Here is a 13,514-nt window from a genome sequence, read left to right on the forward strand (position 1 = left end):
AAGAACACTCTCGTGATCTCTCTGGCTCTGGGATCGCTGCTTCTTCCTGTTCAGACATCAGCCGTAGTCTAGGGTGTCATCCCTGTTTATTCAAGTGCTGATTGTCCTGTTCTCAGTCTTGTTTACAGCAGATCATCTTACAGATCTGCGTTTGTTTAATTCTTGTAATCGTATAAATCCAGCTGTACCGATTGGCCTGTTCATTGCAACAATCTTTGCCGACTGACGAATAATAACTTCTGTTTTGTTCTCTATATCGTGTTCTTGACACCACGCGTGATAATTCATCATCACGGGGTTTTGTTCTTCCACCCCAGGTCCCCTCATTGGGATATAAGGTTGTTTAAAAAGCTCATGATGGCTTGTTTGAAGAGCCAACGTTAACTAGATGGCTCGTTGGCAGTGGCGAACCTAGGATTTTTTTCTGAGGGTGCGGATTTTTTTTAAAGATTTTAGGCCCTAGGCTCGTTGACTTGTTTAAACTAGACTCAAAGTTTAATAAATTTTAATATATATGTATAAATTAAACCATAAATTATTAATTATTTTTTTAACAATAAAAGTTGCGTCACTATGTCAGACCAATATTTTGTTCTCGCTTCTTTTATTTCACTCTTTGTGTAGTATTTCTTTATTAGAAAAGTTAACTAAAAAATTAATAGTAAAAAAACACATGTTTAACTTTTAGATAGCAACTAATTCCTTTGTTATTTAATATCTGGGGAAATCACCATAATGAACACGAGGAAAACCAAAAGAGAAAATTACAACTTGAGTCCATGTGATTACCGTTGAGCATGTTAAGCTCCTAACTTTTATTTTTATTCCTATGAGTCCCTATGGTTTACACTTCACTACTTTTTTGAGTCATTCCATTAAACACCTGTTAAATATTCTTGTTAAATGTTTTGAAACGACCAAAATGCCATGGTTCTCATAGCACAATCTGTCTCTACAGTTTAAAACCGTCCAACCAAATTTGTATTTCCCTCCAAATTAGAACATGCCACTCAACCTTCATCAACTTACATTCACGCACCCAATTTGCACTCAACTTGCATCAAATTTTACCTTTATTATTAGGCCTTTAAACAATAAGGTAGTTAAAAGCACATAAGTGTTTACCAAATCATCCAAACATCAATAAAGGAATTTGTCAATTAGTTCCATAATGCAGATTTATGTATCCATGTACATTGCACTGACCATGTATTGCAACAACCATACACACTACACTGACTATACATTCTGCCAATTACGTATCCAGGAATTTTTTTATGAGGGTGCAAAATATTTTTAAAGATTTTAGGCCCCTGGGTATATATAAAAAGTCGGTTCACATCGGATCGGGTCATGTCAAACAAAAGAATATCAAACTAAAATTTATATAACCATTAAACACATGTCAAATGTCATTATAAACATGTTTAAAATTGTGCTCTACAGGTTTTCATTTTTTGAAATCTATGCAAAACATCATCTAGAGTTACTTTTCTAATGGTTCCTCATGAGAAATCTCGCCAAAACTTCACTACTCATGGTTTCTATCAAAAATATAAATCGATCCATAATTTTCAATTTTAATATTCAAGCCCTAGTAAAGTATAGAACAACAAAAAAAAAACATCAAAACAACAAAATCATGCTACTAAAGTCTAGAACAAAAAAAAATCATCAAAATATATAAAATTTCAAACTCTTTTAACATATCTATAACTCTATGGGGTTGTTTGTTTACATCTTAATGAGACTGTTAATGGTTCAGACCTCTTACTGGTTCAACACTTAATGGTTCAGATTGTTTGTGTCACGAGCAAATGTCTGGATGGTTCAGACATTTGTCTCTGAATGGTTAAAATTTATACAGAGTCTGAATGGTTAAGACCTCTAATCTGAATTGGTCAGACATTTGCCTCTGAACGGTTAAACATTATACATGCTCTTAATGGTTCAGACCTCTTATTGGTTCAGCACTTAATGGCTTAGACCTCTTACTGGTTTAACACTTAACCATTCAGATGTTACAGCTGTCGGAAAGAAGAAAAAAAATAGTATAGGGGCTAGTGTGTAATATGGTGTTCTATATAAACTCCATCTTTTTGTAACCCTATTCTTGTACAAACATTTTATCAATACAATTCTCAATACAATTCAAACCCTAAATCAGTTCATTCTCTATACCAAACAACATGGTATCAGAGCAGTGTTTCTGATTCTCAAACACTCTGCTCATCATCTACAACCAAACCCGACAACAATATCAAACTCGAAAAATACCGGAAATCAGTTCCGAAGAATCTGATCAATTCCAAAACCCTACCGTCACCGTTGCCGCCGCCGCTAGTCTCCTGTAAAAAGGGTTTCCGTCGGATCCAACGGGCAACAACGACTAAACCACCAACCCTACCGTCGGTCTCTGCCGTCGGTTGTTTGTTTCCCGTTTATTAATCGTTCCGTCGTTTCTTATCTTTCTCGTTTAAAAGGGACGGTGCTACTGGTCTTTGATAAATAATATATGGAAAATTGTTTGGAGAGGTGATATTGGTTGGAAAAAAGTGTTTCCACCAACCAAGGTTTCCACCAACCGACATTGATTGGTTGTCAGTACCTTTACAAAACAAAAACCCCACCAACATTTTTGATAAATACGCTAGGTATTTGATAAATACCTTTCTTGGCTTTTTGGCTAAGATCAAGTGTAGTATCCTTTTTTTTCAACAATTACGCTGCATAAATCCGCTTAACCTAAATCTTGAACGCGAGTTCAAGTTACTGGTGTATTTAATAAATACGCCGGTAAGATAACTTCGCTCCTAGCGACGGTATTTCAAACGAAAATCTTGAACGCGAGTTCAAGTATCCAGCGTATTTTGATAAATTCGCTGGGTCAGTTGCTTGCTTAATAGCGGTACCTAGACAACGTATCTCTTACTTTCGGCGTACTTAATTGTTTATCAACTACGCTCGGTTGGTAAGTGTCTGGTATTGTTATTGTAAACAAAGTTCAAAAAAATAAAAAAAAGGTCAAAAAAAAAATCAAAAGAGGAAAAAATGGAAATCAATCATGGAAAAAACAGTTCTTGGATATTAGATTTTGGTGCCACTGACACAATGACGTTTGAACCGTTAGACATACGGTCAATGTCCAATCCTCAAAAAACTCAAATCCATACCGCAAACAACGGAACAATGCAAGTGAAAGGAGGAGGAACAATTGAAATTTCACCAACTATGAAATTATCAAATTGTCTTTATGTTCCATCATTATCGCACAAACTGCTCTCAATTAGCCATATTACCAAAGACCTAAATTGCACGGTAGTAATGCATCCTACTTTCTGCCTTCTACAGGATATCAGGACGGGTGTGATTATTGGACGTGGTACTGAGCGCCAAGGACTGTACTACGTGGATGAAGTGGCTCAACAGGGTACTGTGATGTTGGCACATGGAACCGAAAATCGGGAAGCCTGGCTATGGCATAGACGTTTGGGACACCCATCCATTGGTTATTCGCACCTTTTGTTTCCAAAACTCTTTCCTTCAAATGGGAAAATAGATTGTGAAACATGTTTTCGTGCTAAAAGCCATCGACAACCATTCAAACCTAGCAATACGAAAGTTGCTTCACCCTTTTCACTAATTCATTCTGATGTGTGGGGTCCTGCTCCTGTGATGGGGGGCAAGGTCTTTGGTATTTTCTACTATTCGTGGATATTGCACTCGCATGACATGGGTATATTTTTTAAAAACCAAATCCGAAGTTTACGAGAAATTCATCACGTTTTATGCTATGATTCACACTCAATTCCAAACCCAAATCCAAATCCTTCGATCCGACAATGGGGGCGAATTTGTCAATACATCCATGAAACAATTCTCTAAAACCAAAGGATTAATTCATCAAACCTCTTGTTCTCATACCCCCGAACAAAATGGTGTTTCCGAACGAAAAAACCGTATTATTCTTGAAATGACTCAAGCCCTTTTAATTGAATCTCAGGTACCTAAATCTTTCTGGCCGGAGGCAGTTGCAACCTCTGTGTATCTCCTAAATCGGCTTCCCACAAAAGCTCTTAAATTTAAGACTCCCTTAGACTGTCTGTCTAAGTCTGTCAGTATGTAACACCTCAAAATTTTGTGTCCAATAATGTGTTAACACGTGGCATGAGTTTACACGTGGCATTAAATAATAAATAAAGGACTAAAGTTGACAAACCTTGAAAGTATGTAAATTCGAGGGTTAAAAATGTCAACAAGGGGTAAATATAATGTACATTAACCCTACATGGTGCTCATACCTTCAAACGAATAAATCATGGATCATACGAAGCTAAATGTGAGAGATTTCAAACTACAGGGGTTAAATGTGTCAACATGTTTAAATTATACCTCTGAGTGACCTTTTGACAAACCCGAAGCTTTGTAACGGTTAATCATGCTCACTAGAATACACGGTTTAAATTTCGTAAAGTTTCGTTAACGTATGAGAAAGTTATGATCGAATTCGTGTGCGAAGGGTTAAAGCGTAAACGTTGAATGTTAGGACTTTTCGGGTAACAACGAAGTTAACCGGGGACCTAACAAAGTGGGTATATGATAGATCAATTATAAGGGTTCATAATGCAAGAAACAAGTGCCTAATCGAATTTTGAAGAGCCAAGGATCAAATCGCAAAATCTAAAAATATTGATTTTGTGCAGAAGGGGCCTAGCGTGACGCGACGGGGGCCTAGCGTCACGCGAGGGGTGCCCAGCTTCGAAATTTTTGGGTTTTGCCTGCTGAAGTGCAATCTGATCAATCTTATCCGATTTTCCACATTTCTCTTGACCCCTAGACACCCCCTAAGCTCTAGTAACAAGTGTTGATCAGTTGTGGAGAGTTGTAGACCCAAGTGTCAACTTCTTATGGTAGAAATTTCACTATAAAAGGAGTATGAACTTGCAAACATTCTCACACCAATTCCTTCAGCATTCTGATCATTTCTGGAGCTCCAACCTGCTTCCAAGTGATCCCTAATCAAGCTTAGGACTTCAGTAAGTGTTCTAATCCTTTCTAAATTGAGTTTAGCTTAGTTATTTAGCTAAAAGTCAAACCGTCGTAATTACGGTTTGACTTCGAGATTAGTCAACAATGGCTCAGTCATATCTCGAATTAAAGTAGTTATAAGTTGGTATTTATGTGGGTAATAAAACCTCAAAAGGGTTTCCCCTGATCATCACTCTAACCAGGTCAAAAGTCGGGTCAAACCTTTACTTAAAAAGTCAACAGGAAGTCTAAAATGCCATTTATGCATAATTAACATTGTAGATCATATACAACCTGTTGGATCATTGTTATAACTTAGTAATAAGTGTAAGAGCATGTCTAAACATGTTCAACCCGACAATTTCCTGTTTAGACCCGGTTCGGAACCGAAAGTCACATAGTTTGACTTTCACTTTGACTTTCAGTTCTGACCCGTTTAGGCATGTTTTAGAAATGCCTCAGAGCTTTAATTGGATTAGGTTGCATGTTAGAACAACCCTCTGTGATTATACACCTTGGTTCATTAGTTATCCAATTAATATGCATGTTTCCGTTAATTGCTCATATGTTGACCGTTATGCCCTTATTACCTTAAAACGTGATTTTTGGAAATGTGAAAGAGTAGAAACTTAAATTACTGATATATAAACTTGTATGCAAAGTTTGACATCAGTTTGAATTGTAGATTAAGAGTTATGCTCATTATCGCTAAATGAATGCTTTATGTTAATAAAATGGCGCAATTAGCGTATAGCCTAGTTAAGCCTACTTTTTGGTATCAAACTTAATACCCACTGATGTAATATATTATTTTGGGATTTTTAAATATTTTTAATTAATTTTAGGCTGAGCATAACTAGTAGTCGTAGGCTTAATCCGGTAATTGTCGGTTTTGCCCTTACGGACCATAAAATGAGTTTTACATATCTAAACGACTTCAAACCTTTTGCTACTGATCACATATGATAAATAGATTATTTTAAGCCTTCTGGAAATATAAAAATATCAGATTTAAGTATCGAACCCGGAAATGGCCTTTAATCGCCTTATTAAGCGTTTTTAACGCAAAGTATGTAACAAAATTATATTGGACATACCCGGGTTGATACCTACTGATATAAGAGGCAAATTATAATATTTTAACAGTAAGCAAAGGTTGATAAACTCAGACTCCAGTTTTGAGCTTTTCGGCTTATGTGAAATTACCAAAATACCCCTACGGGGCATAGTTTGGTTAAATTTGATAAATTCACATATATGCTTTAACCTACTGATATAACTTAGCAAATTATGTATTATTTCTGATTACATCAGACCTGTAACTCAGGTTGTTACTTAAACTCTTTTATAAACTTTTAAATGACCAAACTACCCCTACGGGGCCTAGTTTGTGTTTAAACACGTTTCGGGAATAATGAAAGGCATCTTACTGATGTCACAACATATTTGAGGCATAATTAACTTAGGAAACCTGTATATAGCTCTCATGAATACCCGTCACGCTTATTACGCGTACGGTTCGGTTTATGTAACAAGTTTACATAAATTAGCCGAAACGGGTCAAACCTTAACGGTTTTATCTCAAAATCCAGAATGCGTATGAAATTCCCATATTAAAAAAGTCTCTGAACTTGTCGGGTCTAAATCACATTCTATCCGGTCTTCGCTTAAATAGTGCGTACGAACCGTATCTTTGAAACTAACCGGTCTAAGCTTAAGCTTAACTAAAGACCCGTTAGGATTCTAATAGGTTATTATAAACCTCCGTTCCAGATTAGGAGCCCAGTAAAAGCTATCTGTACTTGCTGATTTGATATACGGCTGGGATTGAATTTATATTTAGCTCAGGTAAATACTTTTAACTTATTTTCCCTATACGGGCTTGGGTTACGGTATATAGCATACCGCTTGATCGAGCATGAAATCTCCACCGTTAAAGTGGGTAGTTGAATAATTTGATCGGCTCGTTTAAACAGTCTTGTTTACTTTACAGCCTTTGGGGGGTTAATGACCATGTCCCGGATATCCTTGGCATCATCTTACGAGATGGCCACGACCTGAGCACGGGGTGTAGGCGTACACCGTCCGTGTATAACTCTATGATGTGGTGTGTCTATTGATCTTTAACCCGGACAAGATTCGGGCTACTGAACGCATAAGTAACATGTAATTTGTTCACAAGATTATAATATTAAATAATTCTCCCAAGTTAAAAAGATTAATTTTGCCTCTGTGCATTTTAATCAAATGATAAAAGATATTTTGTGCCACGTGCATCCAAACCAATTTTCAATCATTTTTCAAAATGAGTCGGTTAATTGTATTTACCAGTGTAAACTGACGTATTTTCCAAAAAGGCTAAATGCAGGTACTATACGTAATTGGCTGGATATTTCTCCTTAGCATCAATAGAAGTCTCGCAAGCTTAAGATGCCTAAAAGTCTGTTGAACTATTGTTTCCATTTTATGTTCGATCCTTCTGTGGATAAACTTCTGAATATTGTGACAATTGATATTACAATAATAAATTCGGTTGTATTATATTTTCAATTGCTTCCGCTGTGCATGTTAAATATTGTGTTGTTTGACTATTACGTTGCCAACCATGACATCACGATAATCCCCCACCGGGCCCACCGGTGATACGTTGAAATTCGGGGTGTGATAGGTTGGTATCAGAGCCAACATTGAGTGAATTAAACACTAGTTTTTGGTGTTTAATCCCAATGACACAGTAGCACATTCCTTGATCTTTTGAGTCTAGACTTAACTTAGGAATATTCTCAATCCTAATCTAGAAATTTTTACTTCCAAATTTTATTGGATACGTCGCCAAGCGAAGAAGCTGTAATAGGAGTTCTCCACACCCGGAGCCCTGAGATGCTGAGCTTCGTACCGCGGCTAGAATGAAACGAGCATCCAAGGAAAAAGCATTCAGAGATAGAATGAAGAAGAAACTCCTTTTTGTTGAAGATCGTTTCCTTAATAGTCCTTATGAGGACATAATTATCTTACGGTCCCTCCGAGGACATATTATTCCTTTCAAGTCCCGCTTAGGGCAACTCTGTATTTTTATTTTCATATAATGGATTGACTAAATTTAAAATTTTCATCCTAAACATGAAAAAATGAAATAAATGAAAAATAACATTTCTTTTATAAGATCTACCATTATAATAAAATGGCAAAATCTAAAAAGGGCAAGACCTAGCCTCGTGTCATATTAAGACCCGGCCAAGATGGCAGTTCCTCAAATTAGATTCAGATCCTTATTAACATTTCTTTTATAAGATCTACCATTATAATAAAATGGCAAAATCTGAAAAGGACAAGACCTAGCCACGTGTCATTTTAAGACCGGACCAAGATGGTAGTTCCATAATTAGATTCAGATCCATATTAACACCTCAATTTAAAATTGTTCTGCGATAATTATAAATTAAGAATCTTAAGTGTGAAACCTAGCCTTCGGGTCAATTATAAGACCGGGCCAAGATGGTAAGACCTGTTAAAAAGATTCAAATCATTAATTAAGAATCTTAAGTGTGAAACCTAGCCTTCGGGTCAATTATAAGACCGGGCCAAGATGGTAAGACCTGTTAAAAAGATTCAAATCATTAACTAAGAATCTTTAGAGTGAAACCTAGCCTTCGGGTCAATTATAAGACCGGGCCAAGATGGTAAGACCTGTTTAAAAGATTCAAATCCCTGTTAACATCTTAAAACATGTTAACACTCCTGGCAGATGTGATTCATTTAAAATCACACACGTTATTATATAAAGATCTTTTTAAAAGATTCCTAACCCAGTTTAATGATCTCTGAATCCTGGGTTTACATCATCAATTAAGATGATCATATTTTAACCATACGTGGTAACATAATGCCTACGGGCCCTGCTCATTTCCATATGAGCCAAAAGACAGTGGTAGCGATGACTCCCTGTCAGAAAAAGGTAATGAACTAGGTTCAAACCTCAAATACTTTGATTCTCTGAAATCATAGCATATGATATATATATGTCCTTGTGACTAAGCCTGTTGTGCTAATATATTTAAAGGCCTTGATTCTCTGAAATCATGGCTTATGATTTAAAATTGTCCTTGTGACTAAGCCTGTTGTGCTAATATATTTAAGGGCCTTGATTCTCTGAAATCATGGCTTACGGTTAAAAAAAAAATTGTTGTCCTTGTGACTAGGCCTTTTGTGCTAATAAATAAAGACTGTTATTGTTGCTTTGATTCTCTGAATTCATAAGCTTATAAATTATAAATGTCCATGTGACCAGGCCATTGGGTGCCACAAATAAAACTGTAATGTTTTATGATTAGGATAAATTATAATAGGAATCCTAAATAAATATGATTAATAAATTAACCGAATATGGTCTCTGCTTGCCATGGTTAATAAATTTCCCTAAGGGGCAATTCCGTAATAAACATCCCTTAGAAGGGAAGTGCCTACGGGCTATAGTTGATGTCCTCTGAGACTAAAGACAGTGGTAGTCTATAGCTCCCTGTCAGGAAAAGGTAATGAACTTTGATTCAAACCTTAATGCCGTGATCCTTTGAAATCATGGCTTATAAATTAAACTTGTCTACGCGACTAGGCCATTTGTGCTATTATTAACTTACGAATTAGGATTTATGATAAAAATCCTGAATAAAAATAAATATCCTTCCTTCCCTGCCAGTATGCATTTTAAAAAGAATCTTAAAGGTGAAACCTAGCCTACGCGGCCAAGATGGTGAAACCTACTCAAGGGATTCAGATCCTTGTTAACACCTAAGAATATGTTAGCACTCTTGACAAATGTGATTCGGGAAAATCACAACAGTCATCCTTATATTGGATTCTTCCAATTCCCTTATCTAGCCTAGTGATTTAGAAATCATGGCTTATATCATCCTATGAATGATCATATTATAAACATCCGTTAGTGATGAAGTGCCTGCGAGCTAAACTTGTTGTCCGATAAGACAACGACAGTGATGGTCTTTGACCTCCTGTCTAAAATATTGGACTATGTCCAAACATAATAGTCTATATGATCAATGCGATCATGACTAATATCATCTAATACGATGATAATATTATTTAACATCCTTTAGTGATGTTTTGCCTAAGGGCTATAATATATTGTCCATTTGAGACATTGACATTGTTATCTTTATGATTCCTTGTCTGAGGTGGTGAGCTATGCTCAAGCCAAAATAGTCAATATGATTAACGCAATCATGACTTATATCATCTAATAGGATGAACCTATTATAAACATCCATTAGTGATGTTTAGCCTATGGGCCATATTATATAGTCCATGTGTGACAAAAACATTGTGATCTTTACGATTCCCTATCCAAGGTAGTGAGCTATGCTCAAGCCTAATAGTCTATATGACCAATGCCATCATGACAAAAATCATCAATACGATGATTAAAAAAAAAAAAATTAACATCCTTAATGATGTTTTGCCTAAGGGCTATATTATATTATCCAATTGAGACAAGGCAATCGTAGTCGTTTGTGATTCTTTGCCCAAGGGGGTGAGCTATACTCAAATCCCATAGTCTATACTATCATTGCGATCCTGACTAGGATCATCAGTATGATGATCATAATATTAACGTCCCTCGTGATGAAATGCCTACGGGCTATACTTTATTCTAGTGACGGTAAGACAAAGATAGTAGTGATCTTTATGAGCCCCTGTTCAAAATGGTGTGATTATACCCAAACCTAATAGTCAATATGATCGATGTGATCATGACTAATATCATTAGATACGATGGTTATATATAAACATCCATTAGTGATATTGATTGGCTTACTTTTCTGCCAAATGAATCGTCTCTCAAGATGATGACAGTTGTAGTCTATGACTCCCTGTCCAAAGGTGAAGAACCAAGTTCAAGCCTTAAGACTCCTAATCTAATAAGATTGCAGCCTATGAATTGATGTCCTTGTGACAAATCCACAAGTTATATTTCAAGTCAACCATAACAAGCCTCCGTGCTATAATTCGTCGTTCGTGACAAGTTAACATACTAAATGTTAACATCGCTGGTGACAGGCCTTAGTGCCATATCCTATAACCATCCTAGAGACAAGGCCATTTGTGTCGCATCTAAATGTCATTACGACAAGGCCTTCGCGCCATATGATTACTTATGTCCTTCATGACTAGGCTTATTGCCATATCTTTCTACGTCCCTCGTGACAGGCTTCTATGCCATTTATGTATATATATATATATATATATATATATAACCAAAGTCATGTAAGGCTAGCCTTTGAGCTATTTATAATTGTCCTTGTGACAAAGACAGTTGTGACATTATGGTCCCCTGTCAAGCAGGTATTGGACACGCTCCAAACCTTGAATGCCATTGATAGTCCCTTGTGACCTAAGCTAAATGTAATAGATATACATTCAAATAGCATTCATTAAGAATGTTCAGAACAGAATAGCCCATACGGTTTATTAATGCCATGGCTAATCTAAGTCAGGTCACCAGAATGATGACTAATAATTGTTAAACTTGGTGATTGGTACCAAGTTTCGAGTATGGAAAACTCGGATGAGATAGGCAATAGTCGCGATGCTATTAATGCGACAAAAGCAAATAATGTCTCAAGCGTAAACCTCAATATTAATGGAGTAAATTTCCAAGCGGTGGTTAAAGCAGCAGTTTGAAAGGCCAAGGGGAAAAGGTCATGAAACAACCCAAAGAGCCGAATGCTTCTCGCTCTAAATTTCATCCAAAACCACGTTCAATTGCTCATGAGAAGAGTTTTGTTCACACTTCGAATATGAAGGATGAACCAAAGGAGGAGGATAACTCCCAAAAAAAAATGGTGGAACCGGCCGTCCCCGGAATCGAACCTGGGTCTAGGCCACACCCTTTCTCGCGCCTAGCCAACCGAGCTAGGTGCCTAGTTTGTGAAATTTCCATTTTGATTAAATATAAGCATAGGTACAGCTAAGCCTGGAAAGGCTAAAAGAAGAAATGCCTGAACTCACCTGATGAATGCCAAGAGGCAGTTCACAATGTCATCAAATACATTCCTTATCATTTACCAATGACAATATCTGCTAAGTGTCCTGTTTTTAATACAGGCAATAATATATCTTCATAAACCATAAGCTTAGCAAACTTTTATATTATTCACAAGGTATAACTTACCAAGGAAACCATGGTAACCGATCCTTATAGTATCGGCAAGGAATCTTTCCGAAAAATCTAAGAGTACTCTTTCTTCGCATAGAGTTCGACAACATATGTTATTTTAACTATTTTCTCATTATTTTTCTATCGCCTGCGAATGCCAAACTATGTTTGATAAAAGTACCATATGAGGATTGGCGTATCCTAGTGTGTCCCATAGATTACTTCCATGCCTGATCAGTATGGAGGTTTAATACATGGAACCCCTAAGATATCCCAATGGTCATATTGTACTAAAGACGACGAGTAGTATTCAAAGAAGATATCCAGAATGGAATTGTTCAAGTAAATATTCCCGATTAAGGAATTCGTGGAATTATAACATAAATGTGTCACTTATTTGACACGAGCAATGGTGGATGAACTAGAGCCTGAGATATGGAAAAATCTCTGTAACCTCCTTACATCTTGATTATCTTCTCATAAGTTTTCCCTGCTTACCTCCTGGAAGGCAGGTATAATTAAGATTAGCATCCCGCTGTGGGCTGGAGTATTGTGAAAACTCCATATTGATTATGGAAAAATCGAAACCTTGATTAAGTAGGTTTAAGACATAGGATCATATAGCCTGACTCAATCTTCTGAGGGTTTTATATTATTAAATAAGAAAGACGGTTCATATTGCTTATATATTAATTGCCGCAATCCTAATTAGGCAACGATTAAGAAATTGTCATCAGCTACCCAGGATCTAAAGGAAAATTATTGGTGGATAAGCTTGAAAAAGTCTGTAGCCACCTATGTAGCTAAATGCTTGACATGTGCGCAAGTCAAAGCCGAGCATAAAAAGCCGTCAGGCTTGCTACAACAGCCTGAACTTCCTACGTGGAGGTGGGAAATGGTAACCATGGATTTTATCACTAAGTTACCTAAGACAAGGAAAGGAAATGATACAATATGGGTTATAGTTGATAGACTGACTAAGTCAGCACATTTCTTACCCATCAAGGAGACTTATAGCTCCGGTATGTTAGCCCAGTTATATGTTGATAAGATTGTAGCCTTACATGGCATACCTGTGGCTATTATCTCTGATCGAGATACCAAGTACACGTCACATTTTTGGAAGAGTTTCCAACAATCTTTGGGCACACGTTGGATTCTAGTACGGCTTACCATCCTCAGACTGACGGTCAGAGTGAACGTACTATTCAAACGTTGGAAGACATGCTACGAGCATGTGCGATCGATTTGAGTGGTAGTTGGGATAAGAACCTACCGTTAATCGAATTCTCCTACAACAATAGCTACCATACCA

The 13,514-nt window shown here is 36.7% G+C and overlaps 1 pseudogene; it reads left to right on the forward strand.

Moving 5' to 3' along the window:
• The first annotated feature begins 2,665 nt into the window (after positions 1–2,665).
• Positions 2,666–2,811, forward strand: LOC118482451 (annotated as a pseudogene).
• The last annotated feature ends 10,703 nt before the right edge of the window (positions 2,812–13,514 follow it).

This window comes from Helianthus annuus, chromosome 9, assembly GCF_002127325.2.
Source record: "Helianthus annuus cultivar XRQ/B chromosome 9, HanXRQr2.0-SUNRISE, whole genome shotgun sequence".
Taxonomy (NCBI): Eukaryota; Viridiplantae; Streptophyta; class Magnoliopsida; order Asterales; family Asteraceae; genus Helianthus; species Helianthus annuus.